General features: G+C 43.8%; 1 protein-coding gene across 1 annotated transcript in view; it reads right to left on the bottom strand.

Moving 5' to 3' along the window:
- The window catches only part of SEMA6D (semaphorin 6D), a 65,557-nt gene extending 52,839 nt beyond the window's left edge, over window positions 1-12,718 (bottom strand). The window contains exon 1 of the mRNA XM_056135357.1: window positions 12,513-12,718. The gene's annotated coding sequence lies outside the window, so the exon portion shown is untranslated. The remainder of the gene's footprint in view (window positions 1-12,512) is intronic.
- Window positions 12,719-12,944: the final 226 nt, after the last annotated feature.

Raw genomic sequence — 12,944 nt, 5'->3', positions numbered from 1 at the left:
CCCTCTCGGAGAGCCTGGCAAGCTACCGAGAGTATTTGATATGCCAGACACAGTAACAACAAAGTCTCCAATGGAGACGTTACTGGGCCCGCTCGAGCAAATCGACGATCAACGGGAGGGCCTTTACCTTTACCTTTACCTTATTTTTGAAAATTGAGTCTAAAAATTATATTAGCAACCCTATTAGCAGCAGTGACACTTAAATAGTTCCCAAAGAAAAGGGCAAAGTGTTGTAAACTGTAAATCACAATAGTCCTGCATTTGAGGACTATTTGTGCTATCTGTCTTTTTGGACAGAGAGCTGTAAATACCTTCATGAGATGGATTCATATTTTTCTAAATTACCAATAGGTTTTATCTTACTACCCAGGTTTGATTCCTTTGCCCTTCTCAGAGAGCCTGGCAAGCTACCAAGAGTATCTCACCTGCATGGCAAAGCCTAGAAAACTACCTGTGACATATTGGATATGCCAAACACAGTAACAACAAGCCTCACAATGGAGACGTTACTGGGCCCGCTCGAGCAAATCGATGAACAACAGGAGGACAGTACTACAGTGCTACAGTGCTACCCAGGTAATGAAATATAAAAATAAATAGAGCTCCAACGAATCCTCCTATTCAAAACAATCTTGCAGATTATTTAGCCTTTCTCTACTACACACTACATCTCTTACTTGGTTCTATGTCCTTGAGAATTGGAAGGTGTTACTTAAGCACATGGACATTTAGTCTAAGAGCAATAGGAAGAGAACAGATGCTCCCTGGGCCTCCCTGTCTCTACAATGTGAGAATATAAAAAAAAAATGCACCACAGGGCTGACATAAGGATCACATAAGAAAATGTAAATAAAACACGTAAGGGGCTGGGGGAGATTAGGAACTCAATAAATGTCTGGAAATTATCGTGTGAAATCATTGTACAGAGTGGGAAGTGATACACTACTGAATGTAAATAACAAATGGTGATCCTATATAGTTCATTGAATCAGTATTATTGAAGCACTGATCAGGTTTTTTTTCAAATTTTCAGTTATGTATTTTTTATTAAAAATTTTTTTGCTGAATCACGGTGAGCTAGACCCTTACAAAGCTGTTCATGATTAGGTTTCAGGCATACAGTATTACAACACCCATCCCGCCACCAGTGCACATTTTCTAGCACCAGTGTCCCCAGTCTCCCTCCTTTCACCCCCCAACCCTCCCCCACCCCAGCCTGCCTCTATGGCAGGTGCTTTACTTCTCTCTCTCTCTCTCTCTCTCTCTCTCTCTCTCTCTCTCTCTCTCTCTCTCCCTCTCTCTCTTTCCCTCTCTCTCTCTCCCTCTCTCTCTCTCTCTCCCTCTCTCTCTCTCTCCCTCTCTTTCTTTGAGCAATGTGGTTTGCAATACAGATACTAAAAGGTTATCAGGAATATCCCTTTACCTACTCTTAACACTCAACTTGATCATTTCTGGGTATTATTGTCGTACTGTCCCCTTCTCTATCTTACCTAACCTCCACCCCACACACAGTTGTAGATTATTCCAACCTCTGACCCAGTCCTCCTAGAATGATCTGATTTTGATGAAACCTTTTCACCTGCATTGTCTTCTGTGATGCTCATTATCATTTTGAGTCTATGAGGAAGGGACTGGGCCTCTGAGGGGACAGGGCTTTTCCCAGTTTACAGTTAGTGCACTATTGAACCAAGACGAGTCTAGGTGCCTTCATGACCATGTAGTTTATAGAATTATGCACATTCAGTGTGTAGAATCTTAATACCGACAAAATGCTACTGTCAAAAGATGATGGGCTTCTTCATGGCACACCAGACCATTTCCCACATAAACTCATTCCATGGAGATTTCTGCCAGGGTTTTCTGAATCCCTGCTACCCCCACCCTCCCCCTGCTCCTCCTAGTGCTTCCCAAGTACTCACTCTAATGCATCTAGTCAATTGTGCAAAGCACAAGGGAAAAAATTCCATCCTGACCGAGGCAAGCAATCACCTTATGCCCTGAAGCATGAAGTTTGATTACCCTTATCTCACTTTATCATTAAATCAAAGACTGTAACTATGAATACAGGCCCAGGACTCCATTTATGAAATGATATAGGCCAGTCAGCAGAAATAAGTGACTGCCCTTTTTCTTTAATTTTTGCTCAATGTGAAGATCTTTTGCAAACTGGAAGAGGAGAAACTCCTTAGCTTTAAACAGACTTCATTACTTTCTTTGCTCTTCCAAGAGCTAGTGGCAACAAGAAATGAGGACAATGACTGTCTTTGGCTTATAACCATATCCCTGTGTGGAGACAAGAGGTTTTAGATCTATTAATCTGCCAACACGAGCCTTGCAGTCTAGCACCTTTCTTGGATGAGCATCTACACTTTAGCAAGATCCTTGGCAATTTGCAGGCACACTTTGATGTTTGAGAAGCTCTGGATACACTGGAACATCTTTTCTCAAAGGGTGGGCAAGGGGCAAGTTGAATGGGAGCAGGAGCTATTTGGGGTGTTTGTTATTATTCAGATTCCTGGGCCCTGTCACAGACCCACTGGTGCCTGGACACCAGTTATCTGCATTTTAACCCTGTGTGAGTCTGATGAATTTTGAAAACCAGAGGGTCAGTGATAGAGATAAAAGACATGAGTGGTGACACCAATAGATGGTCTAGGGGGTCTAGGAGTATGTCTGAATTTTCACTCATCATTCTCGTTTGAATCAGCCCAGGACACAACCAGTATAGAACACATGATTCACCTATACCTGTCCTTCAACATACCCAAGACAGGGAGCCCTATTTCTGATAGGAATTCAGGAAGGCTGACTTCTAAGTTAGAGACTGCTTGTACCAAGTTTGGGGGTGAGTCTGCACACTGTGGGCCCTTTCTTGCCACATTTTCCTTTGTACTTGGACTGGGTTTATGACAAGGTGCAGCCAGGGTTGTTCAACTGGCTTCCAGGTCTATGCATCAGTTAAAGAGATATGATAAAATCACATAAAAGGTTGGAGTAGGACAAGGGCTAAAAGCACAGTTCTCAAGCCAGGCTTAATTTGCTTTTACTTAATAGACACTGAGGTATAAATAGCACTTGCTACACACTAAACACTATTTTAAATGTGCTTAAAATGTTAATTCATTTATGTCTCACAGAAACCCTACAAGGTGAGTGCTATCATCATTATCCACCTTCACCATAGTGTAACACTGATGTTCAGAGAAGTAAAGTAATTTGCTCAGGATCACACAGCAAATCAGTCACACTGCCGACATTCACTTCTCAAAAGGCTTGCTCCAGAGTTCACTCTTTTTTTTTGTTTGTTTGATTTGAGGTCACACCTGGTTGCAGTCAGGGCTACATCCAAGGAGGTGCTAGGGGGATGATGCAACGATGGGAATAAAGTCCGGGATTCTCACATATGCAGAGCAAATGCTCTACTACTGAACCATGTTCCTAACTCCAGAAATCACATTATTTTGGAGGTACAAGGACTCCCAATCTGTGCTCAGGATGCCCCCTCTCTAGTGATACGGTTTCAATATGAAGACATAAAATTATATGGATTACCCTGGTGGTGGGTGGGGGTCTTCAAAGCCACACTCAATGATACTCAAGAGACCATGTGGTGCCAGGGATTGTACTGAAGTCAGCTCCATGCCAGGAGCTCTGTAATCACTGTACAATCTCTCTGTCTCAGAGTTTATATTTTTAATTAACTTTGGGAGGTGGGTCACACGCACCTACGCAAACAGTTTACTCCTTTGGTTTGTACTCAGGGATTACTCCTGATCAAGCTCGGAGGACCATATGTGATGTTGGGGTTGGTCACATGTAGAGCAATTGTCTTAACCACTGTACCATCTGTCTAGCCCTCAGAGTTCATTCACATTCTTTTATGTTTGTTTGTTTTGTTTTTTGGGTCAGACCCAGCAGTGCTCAGGGATCACTTCTGATGATGCTCAATGGACCATATGTGGTGCTGAGTACTGAACCCAGCAGGTCAGCTGTGTGCAAGGCAAGCTGATTACCTTGCCTTGCTGTACTATTTCTTCATCCCCAATTGTTCACCTTCTTAACTAACCTACTACACTGCTTCCCATGGTTTCCCAACTCACTCATAAGCTTCCAACCTGGGAAAGTAATTTATCATACCTCAGTCCCTTGCCATGCAAAATAAGGCATTAAAAATAGCACTCACCTCTAAGAACTTTGATAAGAGGCTTTAATACATGTGGTTTGAAAAAAGTATCAGGCAATAACATAAAGGGCTGAAGCTCATGCCTTTCATACTAGAGGTCCTAGATTAATTCCCAGCATCACATGCCCCAACCCGTCCTTCCCCCACTAAGAGTGATCTGATAAAGCCCGGAATGGCCCTCCAGTACATCTTGGCCTGAGAGGTAATCCATTGCTGAATCTGAGCAACTAAAAAGATCAGGTCCTAAAAGTGGGGTGAACTATAGCTGGGAGTGACCCCCAGGCCCTTGAGCACTGCCGAGAAGGTCTCACCCCAAAAAGAATTGGGCACTAAGTGGGTACTAGCTCTACACACTCAGGGATAGCATGAGGATTTAATTAGATGGCAGATTTCAAGTGCCAGACACAGAGCCACGGCACACAGTAAGCAACAGTAAGTGCCAGCTGTTATTATTAGTCGAGTTGAGCCAGGCCAGTTTATTTTAGGTACTGTCTGCAAGGCAACTGTACTCTAAGCAGGGGAGGCAGCTTGTCCTTCCCTCCAAAAAGTAACTGGGTAGGAGCCAGACTAATTACCAGACTCAACAGGTTCCCTGCTTTATGTCACTGGAATATTCCTGAAAAGTTCCCAAGATTGAATTGTCTGCTTAATGTTTTCCACCATTGACCTACTTTATAATTTCTCATTGATCTTTCATTGGCAGTAACTCTTCAGACTTAAGAGTCTGCTCTCAGACTGTCATGTAACTATTAACTTATGAAAGATTTCAATATACCATGGAACACTGAACCACTGGAACAACTCTTGGCAAAGCAACAGACTTAATCACTCTCTCACATAATTGTTTTCATTTTATTTTCCCTTCATGTGTTCAAATAAGCATGTTTATACTGCACAGGACTTCCAGTCCTTCCTCCCAGGCAATTCATCACTCCTACCATCAACTCAAGTCTAGGTTGATTATAACATAACAGGTTAATGGTGCTGTGAAAACCTTCATACCTGGAGATCCTAGCTTGGAGTAGGGGTAGGCAGGGGAAGTTGGGGGAAGGACAGGAACCACTGAAGGCAGTAAGTTTACTCTTAAAGTTCAGACCAAGAAGGGGTGCTGAATCCCCAGTGACTCTTAACTTTGCAACGTGTTTGCTGTAACATTTTCCATCTGTTAGGGAAATGTTTTCAGGGCCTTAATCTCATTCTTTGCAGTTTACTGGGCCAGATAGGCTATATCTGCAGTGCAATGAAAGGCAGAACTCATGAGTACATTTACTAACATACTGGCTGTATGTCTACTATGTGTCACTCAACTGACAGTGGTAAACAGCCGAGCCTCCTGGGATAGTCCTGCAGCTAGTTTTTAGTTTCAACAAACTTCTACTTTCTCTTCCGTTTCCCATCTCCACATTCTTCTTTTCCCTCTCCTCCAAAAGAGCCCATATATGTGTGCACTATTCTTTATTATAGAAACTATGTTTAGAGTCTTTTCAAGTTAAAAATAAAAAGACAAAGCTGATGAGGCAGCAACCTTCTAGTTGGTTCTGCTAAACAACTCTGTGGGGAGAAAACATCTTGCAGGGTAATTTGAGGCAAATCATGTTATCCCTGGCAATGTTCATGTGTAACACTGAACCACTTGGCAGACATTGCCAGGACGGGTGTGTGTGTGTGTGTGTGTGTGTGTGTGTGCGTGCGTGGGGAGGTGCTTAGTTCTGATCATGGAGTAATTTATGATATCACCGCGAGATTGATCCCATTTACTTTTTATTCAGATGGCTTAAGCAGAGGGGCCATGTGCTGAAGGCCTACGCACCGCTAAACAGAGACACTCAATAAACATTTGTGGATGCCATGCCATGAAAGACAGCCTCTTCTTCACACCTGAAATCCTAGGATAAAACCTAGACAATGGATCCTAAAGTCCCTTACCACCACCTCCACTGCACCGCAGGACCTTTGCCTAAGCTGTTCTCTATGTCTGGAATGCCTTCCCTTTCACCACTCTCCCCGGCCCCTCACTGTCCACCTGTCCAAATTCTACCTAATTCAAGGATCGGCTCAAATATCAGCAACCCCACAAACCCTGCTCTGACCGCTCAAGCCAGAAATAACCTGTCACTCCTCTCAGTTTCCATAGGACTGTGTATACGATTTCTGGCACTTAGAAGAGAGCCATTTTATTCTGGCTACGATTTTGCCTCATCTTTCCTATACCACTCAATAAGGTCCTTGAGTTCTGGAACTGTGTCATGTTCATTTTTGAGCCCCTCCCCACACTGGCACCTACTTGTATACAGAGCAGACCTTTGGCAAAAGTTAGCTGAACAAATGGTTGCCCCAGCAATGGCAAAAACAGAAACCAACTGCAACATTCTTTGTTCCTTCTTCTGCCTCTCCTTCTATTATAGCTTTACCAAATATATTTCTTTGATCCAGCCATTAAACCTAGGAGTTTTGGGGACTTAATGCTAAATGAAGACTACCAACAGAGCTTGAAGAGACCCTTCTAAAGATATGTGAACACTGAGCCACCATAGCTGTTGAGATGTGGGGGGAGGGTCTTGAGTTCCCTGGCCTGCTGACAGCCGGCTCCTGGGGTTCATCTGTTCTGTTCCTATGTGCCAGTTCATGGCTGAAGAGAAACTCCTGACTTGACTTTAAACACAGATTCCAATAATAGACTGAGTAATTGCAGTTCTTCCTGAGGTCATATCATATATGTGCCAACATATTGGACTTTTCAAAACCTGTATTTCCTTCCCATAAATATATGTTCAAAACCTTCCATTTCAGCCTATGTTGTAGTGGTAATGTGTATTTGTGCTTTTTCCCTCCCATAGGAGTCCTGAATAAAAAAAGAACAACAGGAAATGAGGATGCATAATTGACTCTTTCTCCACAACATGTCTGGTTACTCAGCTAGGTAAAAGGATTCTCCTACAATCCTACGAAAAATGTGGATTACAATAAAAAAAAATATGGTCCAACTTCAGCGTTGCACTTTCCATGCTAGTGTCATAGCTCTGTGAACAGCTGGAGTTCTGTCTTTGTTGATGAGGCCCATAAATACTGCTGGAAAATGGGACAAGGATCCCCAATGGATCTTCACTTGCCAACATCAGGGAAATGCATGTCAGGCGTTCCCCGACACAAACATACTTTTTGGTGGAGAGTGATTAATATCGCCATTTGTCCAGCACTGCTGTAATCTTGGACAGGGAAGGCTAACATGGAAAAATATGGTAGAAAGTATAGCTCTAGGACACTTGAAAGAGAGAATAAGTGTGTTGTCATGACTTAGCCAGCAGGAATAAGAATGAAAGAAAAGAGGCTGGAAAGATAGTACAGTGGGCGCTATACCTGCACTTGGCTGAACTTGGTTCAATATCCTGCATCCTGTATGGTCCCTGTAGCAATGCCAGAGTGCACAGCCAGGAGTAACCCCTGAGCATTGCAAGGGCGTGGCCCAAACACCATAAAACAAACAAACAAACAAACAAATACACACACACACGCCAAAAACAGCAAAAAACAATAAAGGATGAGCACAAAAGCATAGCAATGTGATTTGGTTTAGAGGAAACTTAAATAAGAACCTATCCAGACTATTCATATTATTTCATTCAGCAAAAATTTTCCTTTAAAATAAGATTCGTTTATCACAAAACAAATGCCAGAGCTATCAGGGAGTTGGAAAGTTGCTGGACAGCCTATACCCTTGGAACCAATTTGGGGCAGTTATAAAAAGATAAGCTGTTATTGCCAGGCAGACCAGAATTCAAATCCTGTCTTTACCACCTTGTGACTGTCACAAAAATGACTTTTCGAGCCTACGTTTTTTCCTTTTTATTGATAAAACAGTATAATAAACAGCCCATGTTCATGCAGCCTTTTGAGGGTTACAGGATCAAATGAAGCCGCAGGTCTTGGTGTGGCATCTAGATTTAGAAAGCAGTTTGCAAAGTAGCCTTAGATATCATGCTCATTGTTTCCCCCCCCCCCCCCCCTTCCTGTTGCTGCCATCTTTCTATTGACCCAGATGTTCTGTGGCTGATTTCATTAGTAAATGTTAGGGAAAGAAGTAAGAAGAGGATCGTGTACCACACAGGAGAGACTGTTTCCCCAGCCAGATCAAAGTGGTAAAGCTGCACTTCTAATGTAAAGCGAGGCAACACGACCTAACAAATCTACCCACCTAACTCAGGTCACCTACTTGTATAGAGCAAACCTTTGGCAAAAGTTAGACCCAAATTTTGGTCTATCCATGCAAAAGATTGAGGACAACTTGGAGAGTTTTCACATGAGCCCCAGCAAGTTTCCGTCAGTGATTTTCAGTCATTTGGAACTACCGGCTAATTGCTCCTTCATTCCTTTCTTACCTTTTTCAAACAAACTAAATTCTTCATGTCTAGGATGAGTGGAACCTGAAAGGTACTTCCCAGTTCTGGGATTTCCATGGTTTCACTGTATCATACTTAAAAAGGCTCTTTTTTTTAAGTGGGGGAGGGTCTAAGGTTGGGGTCACTCCTCTATGAAATGGACCAGCCCATGGCTAGCCAGAAGGGCTATTCTGTAGGCGAGTCCCACAAAACCAGTATGAGGTGACTAATACAGGTTGTCAAACAATAGAAACTTCCCGTTCTGGGTGTTAACTTTAGTTACCACAGCCAGACAATGCTGCCAGTGGTGTGGAAGAAAAAAAAAAATCGCTGTAGCCAGCTGTGCTGTTCACAGTCGGCTGGATTCTGTGTAGCTCCAAATGGTGATGGAGCCAGCAGCCTGTTGGAGCCAAGGACAGGATGATGGATGATGTACATGAGGAGTCCAAGTAGAGAGAATGGTAGAAGTTCACTTCAGGGTTGTTAAAATGCTAATCTGGGTGAGTTAACAAAAGCTGAATAAAAAAGAGAAGTTTGAGAAATAAGTACAACTCATCTGGGATCTATGTGGACCACTGATTTGATCATCCTGGGTTACAGAGACACTTATTTTTTAAAAAAATAAGAACGTTTCCTAATTTTCCTGTTGGAATGAATGTCAGCAGCTTCAAGGATCAGCTGCACTACCACTGTGGCCAGGGCTGACAAGGAAAACTGGCCGACACCAGCCATGACAACTGAAACGTGTAATGATAGACTTAAGAGTTATTTGATTTCTATTCTCTCCAGGTGTCATGGGAATAGGTCAAAACACACATTTTTCCCAACTGGAAGTAAGCAGCTGTTCACAAAGTGGTGGGCAACACTGGACACGGGCTTTGATAGATTTCAACTCTGTATCTCTATTCTCAAGGACCACAAAAAGTGAGAGTTCGTTCTTTTATAATCATTTCAACAAGATAATTTTTTTTTTTAATTTATATGTGAGGGTGGGCTGGAGCAATAGCACAGCGGTAGGGCATTTGCCTTGCACGCAGCCAACATGGCCGACTTGGGTTCGATTCCTCCGCCCCTCTCAGAGAGCCCGGCAAGCTACCGAGAGTATCTTGCCCGCAGGGCAGAGCCTGGCAAGCTACCCATGACATACTCGATATGCCAAAACACAGTAACAAGTCTCATGATGGAGACGTTCGTTACTGGGCCCACTCGAGCAAATCTATGAACAACAGGAGGACCATGACCGTGATATGTGAGGGTGGAAACACTGTATTGCTCAGGAGATACTAGTGGCTTTGTGCTGAGGACTATATATGGTGCCAAGAATTAAATAGGGGTCGACTGCATGCAAAGCAAGCACCTTAACCCTTACCTTTCTGGCCCTCAATATCACGTTATTTGAATTTGAACTAGAGGCAGGAAGATGGACGACTGTAAATAAACGGATAACCTTGCCATAAATTCTCTAGGATAAAACAACATGCTTCACTTGTACACAAATGTACACTTTTAATAAATTTTATGTTTCTTGGCAAGTGAACTGTTTTTGTCACTCTCTCTCTTGAGTTGGTTCTCTCTCTCTCTCTCTCTCTCTCTCTCTCTCTCTCTCTCTCTCATTGTAAATACAGCAACATGGCCTCACTTGGCCTTCCCACACAGGCTTCCAGAGCTCCTTGCAATGACAGATCCTCAGTGAATACTGACTGGAGGCCACCATCCAGTTACTTCTTGCTTTCTCCAGAAATGAGTCTAGAAGATGCAGAGTTACTGTCTATTAATGGAAATAAAAGATAATTATTTTATCCTCAATATGCTGGGGATGGATTTAAACTCATATGGTTACACCAATGATAGTTAGGCATTCAGCCAGGCTTTTAACTCTGCATAAAATGCATCAGAAGGGTGAAAAATGACCCTATTTCAGAGGCATTTTTCACTCTTTGTATCTTAGTAAAACTCACATTCAAGAACAATGACTAAGCTAATTACCACGGCTCATTATGATGGAGCAGCAAGAAGGGAAGAACTCCAGTAAGTCCTGAACACTTATAGGCATCTTTGTGAATTAAACTTCTGATTCCTGCTCACTTGGTGCTTTTCAAGGAAGAGAATCCACCACAACACAGCATTCAGGGGCGCACTTACCCAGAACACAGTTAATGGACAGATCCTTCCTGCACAGTCAGCCCCCAGGGAGCGGAGGCCACCAGGATCTCTAAGTTGCCCTCACTCTCAGACTAATACGTTTACGTCACTGTCATCATTCAAATCTATCAAACCAGGGCAGACATGACCAGATGGTGCCATTAGAGGACCCTCAACCCCAGAAATAAATGAAAGTGGGCAGAATGCCCACAAACCTAAATCAACCTCCAGTTAACCAACGGTTTGGCGATGGCAAATTTACAATATTCCTGATACACTCCCTTGCATCATTGAACTGTTTCTCAAAAAAGAGGAAAGTTATTTACATAGCTTCTTGAGTAGAAATAAGGAATGAGGACAGGTATAATATTCTGTAGATACTAATCAGAAATGGCAGCAGAGCATTCTTAATCTTATCAAATGTGTCCATGGAAAATAATGGACAGTAAAGCAAGACATTTTGGACATTTTAAGCTTATTTAATGTGAGGTTGGAGCAATGGTACAATGGATAGGAGATGCACCGGTGATCTGGGTTCGGTCCTCAGCATCCCATATGGTTCCCCAAACCACCAGGAGCAATTCCTGAGTGCAGAACCAGGAGTAACCCTTGAGCATCACCCAGACATGCCCCCCCAAAAAAATTTTTAATAAACAGGCAAACAAATAAATAAACGTCCTTCTGAGAGCATATTCTAGAGACTAACTAGTAAAAACAAAACTCAGCTATGACTGGACTATAGTTTATTTACTTCAAGATGTTTAAGTTTGCAGTAAGATAGGCTCAAATCTCAGCGCTTATCTGACAATTTCTATTTCTAGAAGCCGGGGTAAATGTTTGTAGACTATTTGCCTGTCTCACAGAATATGCCTGTCACTCACTACATGAAACATGACTACCCACAACTCAACTCCCTGTGTTAGAGACCTAACACAGCCAGGGGATTTTTAATATGAATGTACCACCGCACACACCTATTGTTTCAACCACCACAAGCAGAGTAAAGCCTGGTAAGATTTCTGATTTCTTTGAGGAAGGAAGCTTGGAAAATTTCTCCCAACAACCATGTCGACTATTTTGAGGGGCAGAGACCAAATCAGTTTAGAGAACTGTTGAAACATTTTTGCCCAGACTACAGTCTTACAATAACAAAAGAATCCAGTTTATTGTCACAAATATTGAGCAAAATGAAGGACTCCCTCAAAAGCACACAGACTTTCTTTTACACTGAAAGTTCTTAGTAGCCAGGAGCTCTTGGGAAAACTGCCCCAGACATTTCTTTCCCAGAGTAACCAAAAACACTACCATTGTTTTTAGAGGGAAAACAGCCGACAACAGCAGTGATCTTAAGGTCCAGTTACTGTTTGCAAAGTCTCTTTATGATAATGACCTACTGTCTCTTCTATGTGACAATCACCCTAGTAAGAGCAGTAAGGGGTTGTTGGGACGCTGAACCCTGGGTTTCCAAGAGGCCACTGGCCACAGGGAGTAGTACCCTGAGTTCTTCTAACGATGTAACTAACACACCACCACGCCAATCCTCCCCTAACTCCAACTCTGATCATTCCAAACTTAGGATTTAAGCCATCGCACTGACAGCAGTGGTCCAGAGAGTCGGCTTAGCAGAAATCAAACCCAGTTCTCATCCACACCTCCAAGTCCTTCACGACCTTTCATTTCAATCCAAGAGACACACCAGGGAGGAAGCTTTGAGCCCTTCCAAATCAGCCAAGGCGGCGGCTGCCATATCAGTCTCTGCAGACCAGGAACAAACACCATCGCTGTCAAGGCCGGGGAATAAGTTTCCCTACCTTCCTCCGCACCATGCCCCTTGCGGGCGGCGGCGGCCGTGGCACACAGCGGCTCCCTCCGGGTGGCAGGACGCGGCTCGGCGCCGGAAACGGGGCTCATGCAAAATTGACTCGTCCTTATTTGCTTCCATCCATAATTGATGGGCAGATGAGAACGTAACGCATCTCGGCGCTGGGCTCTTGCCGCCTGGCGGAGACCCTGTCCAAGACGCGTCCGTGAATCATTTCCAGTCGGAGAACAAAGCGCGGAAAGTTGCGGGGGAGAGTGGCGGGAGGAGGAACCCGGCGCCTGGTGGGAGGCGGGGGTGGGCGGTGGGCAGCTCGGGGCTCGGGGCCCGCCCGCGCGCGCTCGGCCAGCAGGGGAGGGAGGGTGGGAAGCGGCTGCCCCGCGCCCGCGCCCGGAGGTGGAGGGGGGAGTGGCAGACTCCCCGA

Source organism: Sorex fumeus, unplaced genomic scaffold (genome assembly GCF_029834395.1).
Source record: "Sorex fumeus unplaced genomic scaffold, SorFum_2.1 ptg000111l, whole genome shotgun sequence".
NCBI classification, from domain to species: domain Eukaryota; kingdom Metazoa; phylum Chordata; class Mammalia; order Eulipotyphla; family Soricidae; genus Sorex; species Sorex fumeus.
This window is presented reverse-complemented; position numbering and strand designations above follow the sequence as displayed.